This window comes from Microtus oregoni, unplaced genomic scaffold (genome assembly GCF_018167655.1).
Source record: "Microtus oregoni isolate MIOR12 unplaced genomic scaffold, Mior012 000199F_ref0000230, whole genome shotgun sequence".
In the NCBI taxonomy this organism is placed as follows: domain Eukaryota; kingdom Metazoa; phylum Chordata; class Mammalia; order Rodentia; family Cricetidae; genus Microtus; species Microtus oregoni.
In genome coordinates, this window is record NW_024544858.1 from 375221 (window position 1) to 392500 (window position 17280).

Below are 17280 nucleotides of genomic sequence, written 5' to 3' on the forward strand. Positions count from 1 at the left end.
TTATACGGTACATATTTAAATGAACTACACAATCACAATACCTTAATCAAAATAAGAAACACTTATACATATAACAAAATTGACCTTAAATCTCTGTCAATAAAGCAAAATCTATACTAATGCAAATTATTCATACCTATATCATATCCCCCTTTAAATGTAAAAGAACATTTATAAACATTTTTTGGGAATATGGGCGCAGTTATTTCTCTCCAAACTGCTTCCTGCTGAATGGGGGCGTCGTTAATTTGGTCTTTCATGGTATAACCTGTGTGCTAGTTTCATCTCAGTTGGCAGTTGAGTGAAGCAATTTTTTGAAGGCGTTCACACCAACCCTTCAGGAGGGCGTGGTCCATCATACCAAATCGGAATAGAAGAAATGAACAGCGTCTCATCCTCTGTGAAAACAAAATAAGAAACTCCTTTCCAAAGTATCATATCCTTAGATCCAAATTCATAATATCTATGTTGGATTAGTTCAGCAGTATTTATAAATAAATATCTTTTAGCATCTGTTTCTCCTTCCTCAGCATTTAAACAATTCAAAGAGAGCATAATAGCATACAGTATCAAAATTCTCTGTGTATTTTCCATCTTTGTGCAGCTTTGTTTTAACCTCTATTTTGTTTATTTTTACTTTTAACTCTTTGCTTTTTGAGACAGGTTCTCTGTATCTTTGACCTGAAGTAACTCTGTAGACCAGGCTGTCTTTGAACTCTCAGAGATCCGCCTGTCTCTGCCTCCCAGGCATTCAGGATTAAAGGTGTACACTACTACACCTTGAACTCACAGAGATCTCTTTGTCTCTGCCTTCTAGGCACTGGGATTAAAGGCGTGTGCTACCACACATAACAACTCTCTTCCTTTTTTTTGTTTTTTACTTTAAGAACTTCAACTTTTAGTCTGCATATATTTTTAACACACTGTAAACCATTTAAAAATTTTCTTTGTCTTTGAATCTCTCTTTACTGTATATCTCTCTTTTTCTGACCACATGAATCTTTAATTTACCAAGCAATCTCAGTAGGACTAAAGGCGTGGCTTTGCCAGCTAGATCCAGTCCATTCCTTAGCTTTCCAGCCTCATGGCGGATATACAGGCTGTAGCCATGTTTACTGCCACATCTGTATGGCATTTCAAGGACCCTGCCAGCAAGTGAGCTACAACAGACAACACTCAAGTCCTCTCTTGGTAGCCAGCCCTCCTGCCTCAAACAGTCAGAGTTTGCCCTGGCAGGATGGCCCAGAAAGCCAGCATTTTTAAACGGCGCAGCTTTTTTCCTGCTACGGCTGAAAACCGAAAAGCATGCGTTCAGCTTTTCGTCAACACCCTTTAAGTATTTCGTGGCAGGACCTCTTAATGAGCTGCAGGCTTTGCAGCTAAAGCTGAGTCAGGAAGCCTCTCTTAGATGAGGCGCTTGCTTGCCTCTAGCAAGCAGAGTAGAACCGAGAAATTGCTGCTACCAAGAAACCAGGCACAATGCTTTCACTTTGTTCTAGAATTACTTCCCAAGCTGTCTCAGGCTTTATGTGGAAGCAGTTGTCCACGTGGGCGCCATATGAAGTAATAGGGATGGCGGGGCTGCATCCCCAGCACCCGGCCGCCCCTACAGCTAGCTTTACCCAAAATAATTACACGGACACTGTATTCTTTTAATCACTGCTTGGCCCATTCTCTTCTAGGCTAATTCTCACATATTAATTTAGCCCATTTCTAATCATCTGTGTGTAGCACCCCAAGGTGCGCTTACCGGGGCGATTCTAGCCTAGTCCATCCTGGGTCAGAGCTTCATGCCGGGAGCGGGGCATGGTGTCTCTCTCAGGCGTCTGCTCCCTAGAGGAGCTGTGGAGTCTCTGACCTCACTTCCTCTTCCTCCCAGCATTTTGTTCTGTTTACTCCACCCACAGGGCCAAGCAGTTTCTTTATTGGCCAATGACCTTCCTCCATCACCTTAGCTTCTTTAGGTTCACCTATTGTAGACTCCGTGGTCCTTATTTATGGCTAGAAACCAATTATGAGTGAGTACATCCCATGTTCATCTTTTTGGCTCTGGGATACCTCACTCAGGATAGTGTTTTCTATTAAGGTGAACCAAAGGAAAAGCATATAGTTGTCCTCTTGGCTATGGGAAGTAGACAAAATTGCCGGGGAGAAAATTGAGATCTTGGGGGTGGGGTGGGATGGGGGTAAGGGGAGATGGGGAGAGAGGGGGGAGAAGGGGAGAATGGGGGGGAGCTTGGGAAAGGGGGAGGATTGGGATGAAGGAAGGTTGGATGGGGGAGCACGGAAGCACGGTTCTTAGTTAAGGGAGCCACCTTAGGGTTGGCAAGAGACTTGAACCTAGAGTGGCTCCCAGATACCCAAGCCGAGGTCCCCAGTTAGTTCCTTGGGCAGCTGAGGATGGGGAACCTGAAATGACCCTATCCTAGAGCAATAATGACGAATATCTTGCATATCATCATAGAACCTTCATCTGGTGATGGATGGAGACAGAGACAGAGACCCACACTGGAGCACTGGACTGAGCTCCCAAGGTCCCGATGAGGAGCAGAAGGAGGGAGAACATGAGCAAAGATTCGGGACCACGAGGGGAGCACCCACCCACTGAGACAGTGGAGCTGATCTATTGGGAGCTCACCAAGGCCAGCTGGACTGTGACTGAAAAAGCATGGGATAAAACTGGACTCTCTGAGCATGGCCAACAATGAGGGCTGATGAGAACCCAAGGACAATGGCATGGGGTTTTGAACCTACGTAATGTGCTGGCTTTGTGGGAGCCTAGCCAGTTTGGATGTTCACCTTCCTAGAAATGCACGGAGGGGGGAGGACCTAGGACTTACCACAGGGCAGGGAAATCTGACTGCTCTTTGGGCTGGAGAGGGAGGGGGAGAGGAGTGGGGAGAGGGGGAGAAGGGTGGGAGGAGGGGGAGGGAAATGGGAGGCTGGGAGGAGGAGGAAATTTGTTTTTTTTTTCTCTTTTCTCAATACAAAAAAAGTTAAAAAAAAAGAATGAGAATGAAAAAGAAACATGCAATTTAACTGTCGTCCAGCAGATGGCGCTGTTTAATTTGCATCCTGACAATTCCTGTTTTCAAATATGCTCTGCTATTTTTGGTCGTACTGGCAAAAAACGAGTCAATTGAGAGGTCAGATGGACACAGAGATAAAATCCATAGGCCAGGCAAAGAGCACCAAAAGTCAGAGTTTCTAGTGGCCAATGGACAAGGCACAGCCACTGCACTGCTGATAAATAGGCCGAGTGCTGTGGGCCCTGTGTCCCTGTATTGTGATTAAGTGTCGCAGTGCTTGCGATCAGTTGCGGCATTTTTTGCTAAATTGGTTTTTATCTTTGGCAACCGCTAGCGCTTGAGCTCTTTGACTCACCTTGCAGGGGGAAACTAAAAAACCTGATCAGTGTAGATCAAATTTTTCCTGGAAAGGACATTCCATACCTGTGTGTCCTCGGAGGCATGGAGGTTACTTTAATATATATAATGCTGCAAGATCCCCTGCGGAAATGCTGTAGGTTACAAATGGTGATGGCCGGCCATGTGGCAGTAGACAGTGTGCCCTGGGAATAGCCAGTCCCAGGCAGAGATGGCTGCAGGTCCCAGAGCAGTGACCTAAGCAGTGGTTGCAGGGCATGTGGTGGCAGGCACTTGGCTGTGAGAGCAGCCAGTCGCAGGCAGAGGTGCATGTCTGTCCTTGAGCAGTGGCTGGTACCAGGCAGGTATACACATGGCAGCTGGGCAGGAGACAGACATGTATATTTGAAATGGAATGGATTTGAGTTGCTTTACATTTACTTTGAAATCTGCTGTTGATTTGCTGTATGTTGCTTTTTTATATTTAGATATGATCCTTGTAACCCTACCCTCTTCAAGACCTTTATCATAAAGGAGTGTTGAGCTTTGTCAAATGATTTTCCATCATCTACTGAAAGGATCATATGGTTTCTTTTTCTTTCAGTGTATTTATATGATAGATTTGATTGATAGATTTCCATGTGTTGAACCAGCCCTGCATCTGTGGGATACAGCCTCCTATTATTTTTTTGGTGCCTTCTTGTATTACGTTTTTCAGGATTTTATTAGGAATTTTTTCATCGATGTTCATGAGCGAGATTGGTCTGGGATTCTGTCTTGGTGGATTTTTTTCTTTTTTTCTTTTTGGTATCATGGTAACACTGTTGCTTCATAGAAAGCTTTGCAATGACTCTTCTGTTTCTATTATGTGACACACATTAAGGAGTTTAGGTATCAGCTCGTCTTGGAATTTCTGGTAAAATTCTGTATTAAAACTACTTGGTGCTGTGCTTTCCTTGGTTTGCAGGTTTTTTACGAATGCTTATATTTCCTCACCACTTCACAGTCTATTTACATTGTTTCCCTTGTCTTACTGATTTTTGGTATATGTTATTTATCTAAAAACAAGTACATTTACTTTACATTCTCCAACTTTGTGGCATATAGGTCTTTGTATTAAGATATAATTATTTCTGAATATCCTCAGTGTCTGTTATGTCCCCCATTTCATTTCTTATCCTGTTAATTTGCGTGTTCTCTTTATGTACCTTTTTATTGCATTGGATAGCCCTTGTGAATCTTGTTTTCAATCAAATAACCATTTCTTTGTTTCATTGATTTCTTTGGATTGTTTCCTGTGTTTATATTTTGTTTGTTTCAGTCCTCCGTTTGATAATTTCCAGCCTTCTACTCCTGGGTCAGGATGCTTTTTTTTCTATAGCTTTTATCTGTGCTGTTAGGTGTCTAATGTGAGATTTTTCTGTTTTTGTAATGTGGCCACTTAGTGCGATGAATTTTCCTCTTAGTGCCGCTTTCGGTTTGGTTATGTTGTGTCTTTGTTTTTGTTGAATTCAGGGAAGACTTTAATTTCTTTCTTTATTTCTTCCCTGACCCAGGGGTGGTTTAGTGGTTGACTGTTCAGTTTCCATGAGTTTGTTTGCTTTCTGGTGTTATAATTGTTGTTATACTTTAATCCATGTTGATCTGATAAGGCTCATGTGCTTGCCAAATTTTCTTTACATATTTATTTATTTATTTATTTACTATGTATACAGTATTATGTCTGTATGTGTGTCTGCAGGCCATAAGAGGGTGCCAGACATCATTACAGATGGTTGTGAGCCACCATGTGGTTTCTGGAAATTGAACTCATGACCTTTGGAAGAGCAGGCAATGTTTTCAACCACTGAGCCATCTCTCCAGCCCCCCCTTTTTTTTCTTAATTTTTTTGATTTTCGAGACAGGGTTTCTCTGTAGCTTTTGGTTCTTTTCCTGGAAGTAGCTCTTGTAGACCATGCCTGCCTCGAACTCACAGAGATCCTCCTGCCTCAGCAAATTTTTTTTGTGGCATATTAGGTTTACTTTGTTATCAAGTATGTGGTCAATTTTTGAGAAGTTTCTTGAGATGCTGATAGGGTATATTCTTTAATATTTGGGTTGGATGTTCTACAGATGTCTGTTAGGTCTATTTATTTAATTATCTACATTATTTCTCTTATTTCTCTGTTATATTTCTGTCTGGTTGACCTGTCCATTGTTGAGATGAGTGCTGCAGACTCCTACTATTAGTGTGGTTTGAGGTATACATTTATTTCTTGTAATGTGGGTGGTTTTATATTACTGAAATTTATATTTGGTATTCATACTTCGTCCTGATGAAATATTTGTGCTATGAGTATAAAGTTTCCATCTTATTCTCTTTTGATTGCTTTAAGTTTGAAGTCATTTTTGTTATATATTACTAATTAGTATTAGACCTTTTTCCTTTGCTGCTCTTTATATTCCTTCTTAATACTGTATCTTTTGTGTTTGGATTATTAAGGCTGCTTGGTACGATCTTTGCTGTGGCTACCTGTGTTCCTGTGTTTTTTTCTTGGTCTGCCTTCTCTTAGTTCTCTTAGCTCTGGATTCTCCTACATCCACTCTACCCTAGAGTAGGCTGTGATGGTGGACCTCAACACCCTGCAAATGGATAGGATTCCTTGGTGGAAAACTTGGATGGGATAAGGCCACTTGCTGGCCAGGGACCTCGCAGACAAAATGGCGAACTTGCTTGGGTGCATGCTTAGTGTGACAAAGTACTGCAACAGTTGCCCTCACTACTTTGTCCCCAATGCTTCAGTCCCCTTGCATTTTGTATTAATGGAGTTTTTATTTCCTCACTTTGAAGCAGACTTGTTGGCAATCAAAAATCATAAGGATAAGAATATAAAAATGTGGGTTCCACAAATGGAGAAGTAGAATTAAAGAAATATATGGTTCTAACCATAGGAGAATGAGAGGAGACTGTTAGCAGCTTTCTCTTCAGCTTAAGGTGATATGAGAGTTCCATCTGTCTGTGCTGTGAATACCATTGGTTAATAACAAATCTGTTTCAGATAGTGACTTTGCAGTGTTTGCGCCAGTCTGGAAATTGAAAGTCAATGTTGATAGAAGGAAGGCAGAGTCAGAGAAAAGCAATGTAGCTTGTCTGGAGACAGATGCTGGAACTTTACAAGGGAAGACAATATACAGATTAATGGATATGAGTTAATTTATGATATGAGTTTGCCATAAATACACTTAAGCTATTGTCCAATGAGTATTCCAATCAATATGGTTTCTGTTTTATTATTTAGGTTTGAGCATCTGGGAACAAACAAACAGCCTCCCTACCATATCCATTCAGTCCTCAGAGAAGGTAAGGCATTTTCATCTTTTGATGTCTAATTTCTTGAGTTCTTTATATATTTCGGAGATTCCTTTGGACATTTGTTTTGTGCATGTTGATAGATATGTATCTAGTTTCATTCCTCTACATGTCATACAGTTATGCCAGCCCCATTTGTTGAAGATGCTATCTTTATTTCATTGTGTAATTTTAGCTTCTTGGGCAAAAGTCAGCTGAACTTCTGTGTGGATTACTACCTGGGTCTTTGACTTGATTCCAGTGGTCAAGTCTCTGTTTTTATGCCAATACCAAGCTGTTTCCATTATTGTATCTCTGTAATGGAGGTTGATGGATTGCCATTTCCCTGGAAGTTACTTTCCTGTTGATGGTTCTTTTGGCTATCATTGGTTTTTTGATGTTGATTATTGCTCTTTAAACTGACATTAATAATTTGTTGTTGTTTTGGTATGGATTCCATTTAATCTATAGATTCCTTTTGGACAGATTGGCATTTTTATTATGTTTATCCTCACTATCTAAGAACATGGGGAGATCTTTCCATTTCCTGGTGTATTCTTCAATTTCTCTCACCAAAAGCTAAATGTTAATTTTGTAGATGTCCTCGACTTTGGTTATTGTTACCCTGTATTCATCTATTGCTTCGTGGTCCCTGGGTATGTGTCTCATGCAAATCAGTCCACATGATGAAGAGTATGAACAAAGGTATAGTAAAATTCATTTAGTATGACCTTTTATACAGAGTAAAAAGCAGTACCTTAACTCTAAACTCCCCCCCCCCCCCCAACTCACATACATGGTCTTGAGAAACTCTTGCCTCTCCATGCAAGAAACAATACCTCAATTAATAACACTAATAAAAATGAAAAGAAGTACATAGAAATAAGGCAAAAAGAATACAGAAGGAAAGCACTGTTTTATAACTGGTAGTGTGTGAAGAACTGAGCTCAAAGTCCATTCCTTAATCCAGGGTCCTTATTCAGACATAACATTTGCAAAATGGGCAGAGAAAGTTTGCTTTTGTCTATGCTTTGTTTGCAAAACAAATGTTTCCCAGCTTCATCGCATCTGCCCCAGGAGGAGCCTGCACTTTGAGCCAGTTCTGTGTCTCCACAATTTCATTGTTTTTTATTTTAATTTTAATTCAAATGGTGTTTTAGCCATGAAGTATTTAATTATTATGTTTAGTCAAATATAAAACTGATACATAATCAAACATAAAAGAGTATAAGCATGATCACGATAATCATACCACTGGAGGTATGAAGAATGCTTTGTAAGAATCCCTTATGATCTAAACCTGCCAATTTGTCATCAAGAATTTGTTCAATGTTCGAGGGTTATGATTTAACAAAAGTCCTATGTAAGTGATCATTGAAGTGATCATGTAAGAGATCATTGAAAGATTGAGCAGAGGTATTGCCCAAAGGATAAGCTGGAATATTATTCCATTCCCGTAAAAAATCATTATAATCCAAATCAGTAATGCAAATAGTGGTTGAATTCCAATCACAACACAAAGTAATTTTATTTGTACCTGTAGCGATACAAGTTTTTTTTCTTGGTGAACCCACAGTTTGCCTTGGTATATCAATCTCTGTTCAAAGTCAAGCATATATTTTTACTTGCTGAAACTAGTTTATGAGTATATGCCATTGCTCTACAAAGTCTTTTGTCTGCAATAATGTATGTAAAGCAATACCAGCCACATTAGCAGTATCAACAACAGCAACAAGGTCAGGAATTACAGCTATTACTAAACCTAACATGAACTTTGTTCTTTTCAATATCTTAGTGAAAAATTCAACAAAAATATGATCTACACAATTTTGATCCCAAGCATGACCTAAGTTTAGAGACAGCTAAATTTGTGTATGTTGCTCTAGTATCATAAGTGACGATGAGGATTTAACTGAATAGAGGAATCAATGCATGACTACAATAGCTAATCATTAAAACTAATTCCAATAGTACAATTGATTCTTTCAAAAAAAGTACATGTGGTAGCGGCACAGAAGCAGTAACATTATGACTTCTAAATAAGGTAAATATATAAGTAGAAGCAGATACTTCTGTTCCAACTAATGATCCATTAAAAACCTGAGCAGGTTTTACGGTGGCTGCGATTTGCCAATTATGCATCTTTATTGCAGTTTGCACTGTCAATAAGGCTATAAGATCATCACTGATTCCTCCATCTCCACATGCCAGACAACAGCTTCCATTTATCGTTTTATTATTCATCCTGGTACCATTAAGCAAATCACAAGTGGTAATATTCCTTTCAGAACAAGTGTTAATAAATTCGCCATATGGACGCCAATTGATCCATTTATTTTGAATTATTTTCCAAATTTGCCAAAAGAAATTTTCCAAATAAATGGCTGATATTTTAAACTATAATATTTAAAATCTGGACATAGAGGATGTGCAAATTCATAATTTTCAGTATTATTATCCTAGGTCTCAGTAATGGACTATGCTCAGAGTCTTTGAGGATGAGTGCCAGATTTTCCTATTTTAATACCAGGTGGTGACCATTGCTGAAATCCCATTGAAAACCAAGGACCATTTCCAAATTGTATTGGCTCCCTTTTATCCATAAAAGTAATATTATATGGAGTCCTGTCAAAATTATTCGCATAAGTCAAATTATTCCAAGGAGGAGTAAGGATACTGGGAGTGGTATACACTAACACATCAGTATCTCCCCAAAAGACAGGCACAAACATTGGTGGGTTAGGGACATAAGCCCATTAACTTACATCTGATCCCCGAACTGAAGAGACAGATAGCAGAGCGATCAGGGCTGGAAAATGATGTTCATCCATAACAGGTATTCTGGACTGCTGTACAATAATCTGAACCTAAGCTGCAAGAGATTTCACCTGACCCCATGTCGGTTTGGATGAGGACCTATGTCATCAAGGTCGCTTCCATAGAGAGAATTGTGCCACGGGCAATACTAGAATGTCTTCTTTGACAGAAGTGCCATCATGACTACATAGTTTCTGCTCTTTCCGAACTCTGATCCATAACTGACGCCCATCTTGCAGAGGGAAGACTATATCCTCTCCCTTTCATCGTTAGCAATGCCAGCTGCCATTCATTATCTTGCATTTTTGCCCTAATTTTTTTCATATTCTGTATTTGTGGTGTTTATAAAACGTTTCTTTGTGGGTTAAAATATGCGCATGCGGTGTATTTAGGAAATTTTATATAAGCAACGCTTGATGTAAACTGGCTCTAAGATTATTCTGAAAATCCCACATTAATTCCATACCATAATGTTTCTTTTTCCTCATTTTTGATTTTTTAATTTGTTTTAGTGTATCATGGACGCTTTTAACAATATCTTGTTCTTGTGTATTATATTCAATACCTGTAACAGGAGCAATGATATATGATTCACAGAACCTAGGAAATTTTTTGGAATTATATAAGTAGGTCCATTATCTGTTTTAGTAAAAGAGGGAACAGCCATGATGGAAAAGGCTTTTAATAAGTGTTGTATAACTTGTGTGTTCTCCAGCTAAAGGAGTAGCCCACATAAATGATCAAAGTGTATCTATGGCTACTTGGAGGAAAGATAAATGTCCAAATTCTGAAATGAGTAACATGAATTTGCCAAATTTCATTTGATTGAGATCCTTGATGATTAACCCCCTGAGGAATAGAATGGATATGTAACAGATGACAAATTTGAGAATTAAAAATAATTGATTTAGCTCATTGAAATGGAATTTTACGTTGGACATGTACATTATTATCATTAGTATGTACATGTTCATGTTCTCCTTGAACAGAGGAAAAGGTACTAATTCATCATGTCAGCATTTTCAAATGTAAGATATCCAAGCAAATTTGTGTTTTTGTACATGAGTACGAGATTTTTTATTTTGATTAAGAGTTAATACTAATTTAAACAAAGTTAACAAGGGATGCTTCCTGGAATGATGTACGTTATTAAACGTATTTTTTACAATTACTACAAGAGAAGCTGTATCACCTACAGTATTTAATTCTGGAGTTAAATCTTGCTTGGCTTTAACAACAGCAGACAATTAATTTTGTTATATTGAAGAGTAATCTGTAACTTCTACCCAGGACTTAAATTCTTTCCAATTAGCACTTGTTTCTTCAACCATCAGTAAAAATAGTAAATGCATCAGGTGAAGGATTGAAAGATACAATACTTTTTTTGAAGATTTATTTATTTATTATGTATAAAGCATTCTGGCTTGATCGATGTATGCCCGCGCACCAGAAGAGGGCGCCAGATGGTTGTGAGCCACCATGTGGTTGCTGGGAATTTAACTCAGCCAGTGCTCTTAAACTCTGAGCTATCTTTCCATCCCCTGAAAGCTACAGTATTATTCATTACAAATTCTTTTTTTTTTTTGTAAATGGTTGCACAATTTTATTTGGGGAAATGATATTCAAAGTTTCATTAATAGAAACTGCAGGCTTTTGTAAAGCTTCTTAAAGCTGAAACATGTATTCTACTTTTTCCTTTGGCAATGCAAAAATGGTAGTAGAACAATCTAGACCTGTGAAAGTAAGACATCGTTGTTGTATTCCATAGACGAACATTTCTTCATAACTTGTTTATTAAGACAATATATGCTTTTTGTAAATCCACTCAAGGGGAAATATATCTTGGGCTAAAATGCCTGTATGATATTGATAAGTATCGAATAATAATACTTGAAATGGAATGTTAGGTTTTATTTTACTCAAAAAATCCTTTTTCATATAGCATCATGAGCTAAGTTTAGTTCTATCAGCAATTTTAAAAAGAGATCAAGGGCTATATAACTCCTGATCCCATTGACAAAGAAGCCAAATAGTTGCTTTTTTTTATACATGGTCATTACTTGTGCAGCTGGCACTACTATCTGTTTTGACACAGCGGCCAGTTATTTTCATTTGCTTTTTTTGGAAAATAGTAAAACTCATCAACCATATAGACCAGAAACAGACAGGTACTTTCTCACCCTATCTCATAGCTTTTTCAACATTAGCTTTAATTCTTTAACAAGTATCTATATCTTTGGTGCCTTCTGTAACCCAAAGAATTATAAGACTTCATTACTTCCACACACATTTATTTCTAAATCAGAAAAAGAAACGTGAGGCCTATGAATTGTTATTGAATGTTGTAGCATAGCAAGGTACAGAGAAGATTTGGCTTGTCCCATTACCCTGTAATGAAGATTACCTATCTCGTTAATATTTTAAAAACCTTCCTAACCTTTTCTCTTTATGGTCCCTGTTCTGGTGCCACTTGTCAACTTCTCTTGCATTGTGGTCCCTTGGTAAGGTTGTCTTGTAAATCAGCACATGGGGATGCAGAGGATGAACAACTGCAGAATAAGATTTATTTATTATGGCTTTTTATACATACTCAAAAGCACTACCTCACCTCTGAGACCCCCTTACTCATGTACATGGTCATGAGAAACTCTTGCCTCTCCTTGCCAGAAACAATACGTCAATTAATATCAGTTATAAAAATGAAAAGAAGTACATAGAAACAAGGCAAAAAGTATACATAAGCAAAGCACTCCTTTGTAACTGGTAGAGTGTGAACAACTGGGATCAAAAGCCAATTCTTTATCCATGGTATATATTCTGACAGAAAATTTGAGAAATAGGCAGAGTTGGCTTTCATCTATGCTTGTTTTCTTCTGCAACTGTTTCCCAACTTTGTCTCATTATCCCAGGAGTAGCCTGCACTCTAAGATTGTTTGGTGCCTTCATTATTTTCCTCCTTTTTTATTTTTATTTGTAGTAAAAGTAGATTTAACCATAAAGTATGTCAATTTTCTGCATTTGTTTGAAACAGACTGATACATCATCAAAAAAGAAGCATAAGAATTATTACAATAAGCATACCGCCAGAGGTATGATTAATACTTTGTATGAATCCCTGTCAATTTGTCATCAAAAAATTGTGCAATGGGAGAGGCATCTGATTCAGGAAATGATTAGGGAAGTTAAGTTCTATATCATCATGTAAGTGATCAATGAGAGATCGAAGAGCAGCATTGCCCAAAAGATAAGTTTGAGTAGCCTTCCATTCATGAAAAAAATCAATATGAGCCTAATCAGTGATGCCAAAAGTGGTTGAATTCCAATCACAAGGAAAAGAAATATGTTCTTGCACAGATAAATATTTCTTTCCCAACCATCCCACAGTTTGCTTAAGTAATCAATCTCTGTCTGAGCTTGCTGAGTCCAGTTCTTGAGAAACTTTATACTGTTGCCCTACAAAATGCTTTGTCTGCAAGGATGTATGTAAAGCAATACTAGCCACAGAAGCATTAACAGCAACAGCAATAAGGTTAAGAATTACAGCTATTACTAAATCTAACATGCACTTTGTTCTTTTCAATATCTTATTTAGGAATTCTACAGCATGATGATATAGAGGATTTAGAGCCCAAGAATTACCTAGGTTTACAAGCAGCCAAATATGTGTATGTTGCTGTAGTATCGTAAGTGATGAGGATTAAACTTAACAGAGGGATTAATACATGAATACCATTGAAAATCATAACTACTAATTCCAGTATTGAAATTGTTTTTTCTAACTAAAAATACATATGTTACTGGCACATAATTAGTAACATTAGTATTTCTGAGTAAGGTGAATTTATAAGTGTAAGCCGGTACTGTTGTTCCAACTAATCAGCCATTAAAAACCTGAACAGGTTTTAAGGCAGCTATCATCTTCTAAATGTGGATCTGTATTGCAGTAGGGGCTGTGTGGAAGGCAATCAATGCCAGAAAACGGCCTCCTGTTACAGTTTTATTCTCGGCTTGATTCATCCTGGTAACACTAAGCAAATCACAAGTTATGATGTTTCGGAACAATTGTTACTAAGTTAAACATATGTGCCCCAATTGACCCATTTATATTGAAGTATTTTACCAAATTTGCTCAAAAGTTTTTCAAATAAATGGCTGATGTTTTAGACTATAATGTGTAACATCTGGACATACAGGTTATGATATTTCTTATTTTCATTAACATTATCCCAGGTATGATTAATGGACTATGCTGAGAGCCTTTTATGACAAGTATGATATGTGCCTATTTTATTATTTAATAGGTTGTTCATATGTATTTTTTCTTTAGGTTTATTTATATCATGGATTATATAAATGCATTTATGGCTGTTGTACCATCCCGGCACCTCTGGGATGAAACTAAATTAATCAGAATGGTTTTTAAAATGTATTCCTGGATTCGGTTTGTCATCATTTTATTGAGTATTTTTGCGTTCATGTTTATTACTGAGATTAGTGTTTAATTCTCTTCCTTGGTTCAGTCTTTGTGTCTTTGCACATCAATCTTACTTCATACTCATAAAATGAGTTCTGGCAATGTTCTTTCTGGTTATATTATGTGCAACACTTGGAGGAGTACAGGAAGTTCTGATGGAATTCTACATTAAAACCATTTGTCCCTGGGATATTTTGTTTGCTTTTGATGAGAGCTTCTATTTCCTTTAAGAGTATATGCCTATTTAAATTGCTCACCTAGGCTTTATTAGATTTAGGTAAATGGTACATAGCCACAAACTTGTCCATTTCTTTTATGTGTCCCAATTTTGTGTAGTACAGGTTTTTATGGTATGATCTAAGGATTCTGTGGATTTCCTTAGTGTCTGATGTCATGTATCCCTTTTAATTTCTAATTGTGTTAGTTTGGATGTTCTCTCTCGTCTTTTATATTTGTTTGCATAGGGTTTGTTTATCTTCTTTATTTTCTCAACTAACATGCTTTTTGTCTCATTGATTCATTGTATTTTTTATTTGTTTCTATTTATTTCAGCCCTAAATTTGATTATTTTCTGTTTTGTACTCATTCTGGTCATGTCTGCTTTTGTTTTTTCTAGAGCATTCACATGTGTTGTTAAGTCACTAGTGTGAGCTTTCTGTATGAGCTAGGAAGTTTCCTCTTAGCACTGCTTTCATAGTGTTACATAGGTTTTCATGCAACGTGCCTTTATTTTTGTTTATTTTTATGAAGTATTTATTTTATTTAACCTTGATCCATGGTTGGTTCAGTAGTTTGCTGTTCAATTACCATTGTTTTTTAGGATTTCTGCGAATAATGTTGTTGTCAAGTTCTAATTTTAAATCGTGGTCATCCGATTACTCCATTTTTTTTTGTTTCTGTGTATGTTTACTGTGTTGCACAGTGTGTGGTCAGCTTTATTGACGTTTTCATGAGGTGCTGAAAAGATGGTATATTCTTTCTTGTTTGGGTGGAATATTCTATAGATGTGTGTTAGGCCCATTTCATTCATTACATCTCTTAGTTCTCTTATTTCGCTTATAAATTTTTGTCTCGTTGACCTGCCCAACGCTATATTCCCATATAGCGGAATGCTGAGATTTCCTACTATTAGTGTGTAGGATTTTATGAGTACTTTCAGTTCTAATAATGTTTTTTTTTTATATGTGTGAGTGCACTAGTATTGTGTGCATAGATGACAAGGATTGATACTTCATCTTGATAGATTAAACTTGTTATTAGTATATAGTGTCCTTCTCCAACTCGTCTGACTTATTTTAGTTTAAAATCTAATGTTAGAGATTACGATAGCTACACCTGTTTGTTTTTTTTGGTCCTTTTCCATACACTTTCCTCTGAGGTACTGTCTGTCTTTGAGGTCGAGGTATGTTTCCTGTATACGATAGATTGCTGATTCTTGTTTTCCTACCTATTCTCTTAGCCTGTGTCATTATATGTGGATTGAGTGCATGCATATTAAGAGATATTAATGACTTGTAGTTGATGATTTCTGTTATTTTTCAGTGTGAGTGGTTTTGTGTTTCCCTTCCTAGAGTTTTGCTGATGTGAGTTTATTTGCTGCTTGAGAATTTTTGGGTCAAGTTTGCATTCTTGGGTTTGTGTTTTCCTTTTAGTAATGCTGGCTATTTTGATACGTATTTTTAAGGTTTTTTTTTCTGTCAGGTGATATCTTGTTTTCTCCAATGGTGAAAGAAAGCTTTGCTGGTTTTAGTAGTCCGCATTTGTATTCAAGGTCTCATAGTGTATGCTGCACATTTATCCAATATCTCTTGGCTTTCATGGTTTCCATTGAGAGGTTGGTAGTAATTCTGATGGGTTTACCTAAATATGTCACTTGGTCTTTTTCTTTTGCAGTTCCTAATACTCTTTCTTTATTCTGTATGGTTTTGCATTTGATGTTTTTGGTATGATAAGGGGATTTTTTAATATCTAGTTTATTTGTTGTTCTTTATGCTTCTTATACCTCCATAGGGATATCGTTCTTTAAATTGGGAAAATTTTCTTCTGTAATGTTCTTGATTATATTTTCTGTGCCTTCTATCCCTATTTTTATTAGGATTTGTCATCTGTTGTTTTTCCAGATTTCCAGTACGTTATCTGTTAAAAATTTGTTAGGTTTAACATTTTTTTTCATTAGCTGATCTAGCAATCTTCACACCCTGAGATTCTCTCTTCCATCTCTTTTATTCTGTTTGTTGTACTTCCCTCTGTAGTTTCTGTTCATTTATCCTGGTTTTTCATATACATTGTTTCTATTGTTTTCTTTATTGCATATATTTAAGTCTTACGTCTTAAACCGTTTTCTTCAACAGTCTGACTTTTTCCCTTAGTTATCTTGCTTTTTTTGTGTGATTTTTAATTTCTTTCAGATTTTAGCTGATGCTTTTTTTTGCGTTTTTTAGTAAAGTTTTCATTTTACTTTAAATGTCTCTATTCTCTCCATAAATTTATCTTCTTAAATAATTACAGTCATTTTTTCCTTGATTACGAAGTCTGCCTGGTCTGTGATCACTTGATTCTGATGTTACACTGTGGCCTCTTAGGATGTTGGATAAATTCTTGCATTGGAGTCTACCTATCTCTTTTCATTTGATCCTGGCAGTGTCTTTGCATCTTGTCCAAAATCTTACAGTGGCTTTCTTAGTCTTTGGAAACTGTTCTTGCTCTGCTCTGGTTTAGAGGTCTCATTTTGCCTGCTCTTTTGCTTTTTTTTACTTGGTTGCTCTTTTGGTCTACTCTGTGCAGTCATAGCTTGTTTGTGGACTTCCTCTCTTGGTCTTCTGACCTGAGGCAGGTTGGGGAGGGCCCCAAATATTTGTCCGACTATGGATGTCCTAGAGAGTGGGGTGTTGTGCTGTGTTGCTGGTCATAAACCTGTTGGTTTTCTATGTATTTTAACCCATCTCTTTCAGAGTTTCAGCACTGCGGCACGAGAACAGGTGAGTTTTTGGGTTGGATGGGATTAGCAGCTTCCAGGGTTCAGTGGTTCGGGTGAGTATTAAGGTAGACTGCATGTAGGCAACTGGGGTGAGTATTAGGGTAGACTGCATGTAGGCAACTATCTCTTGTTAGCTAGCTGGAGAGGAAAAGCCAATTGCGATGTGGCTTGGGGATTTGACCCAGTATGTCTATCCTAGATGTTTGCTTGTCCTGCCAGGTACCTGGACACTCTTTTCTTGGTCCTTGGCTAGGATAAGTGATTATGGCTATGGTTTGTGGATAAGGTTTAGAGCTAGGGCTAGGATTTAGGTCTATGG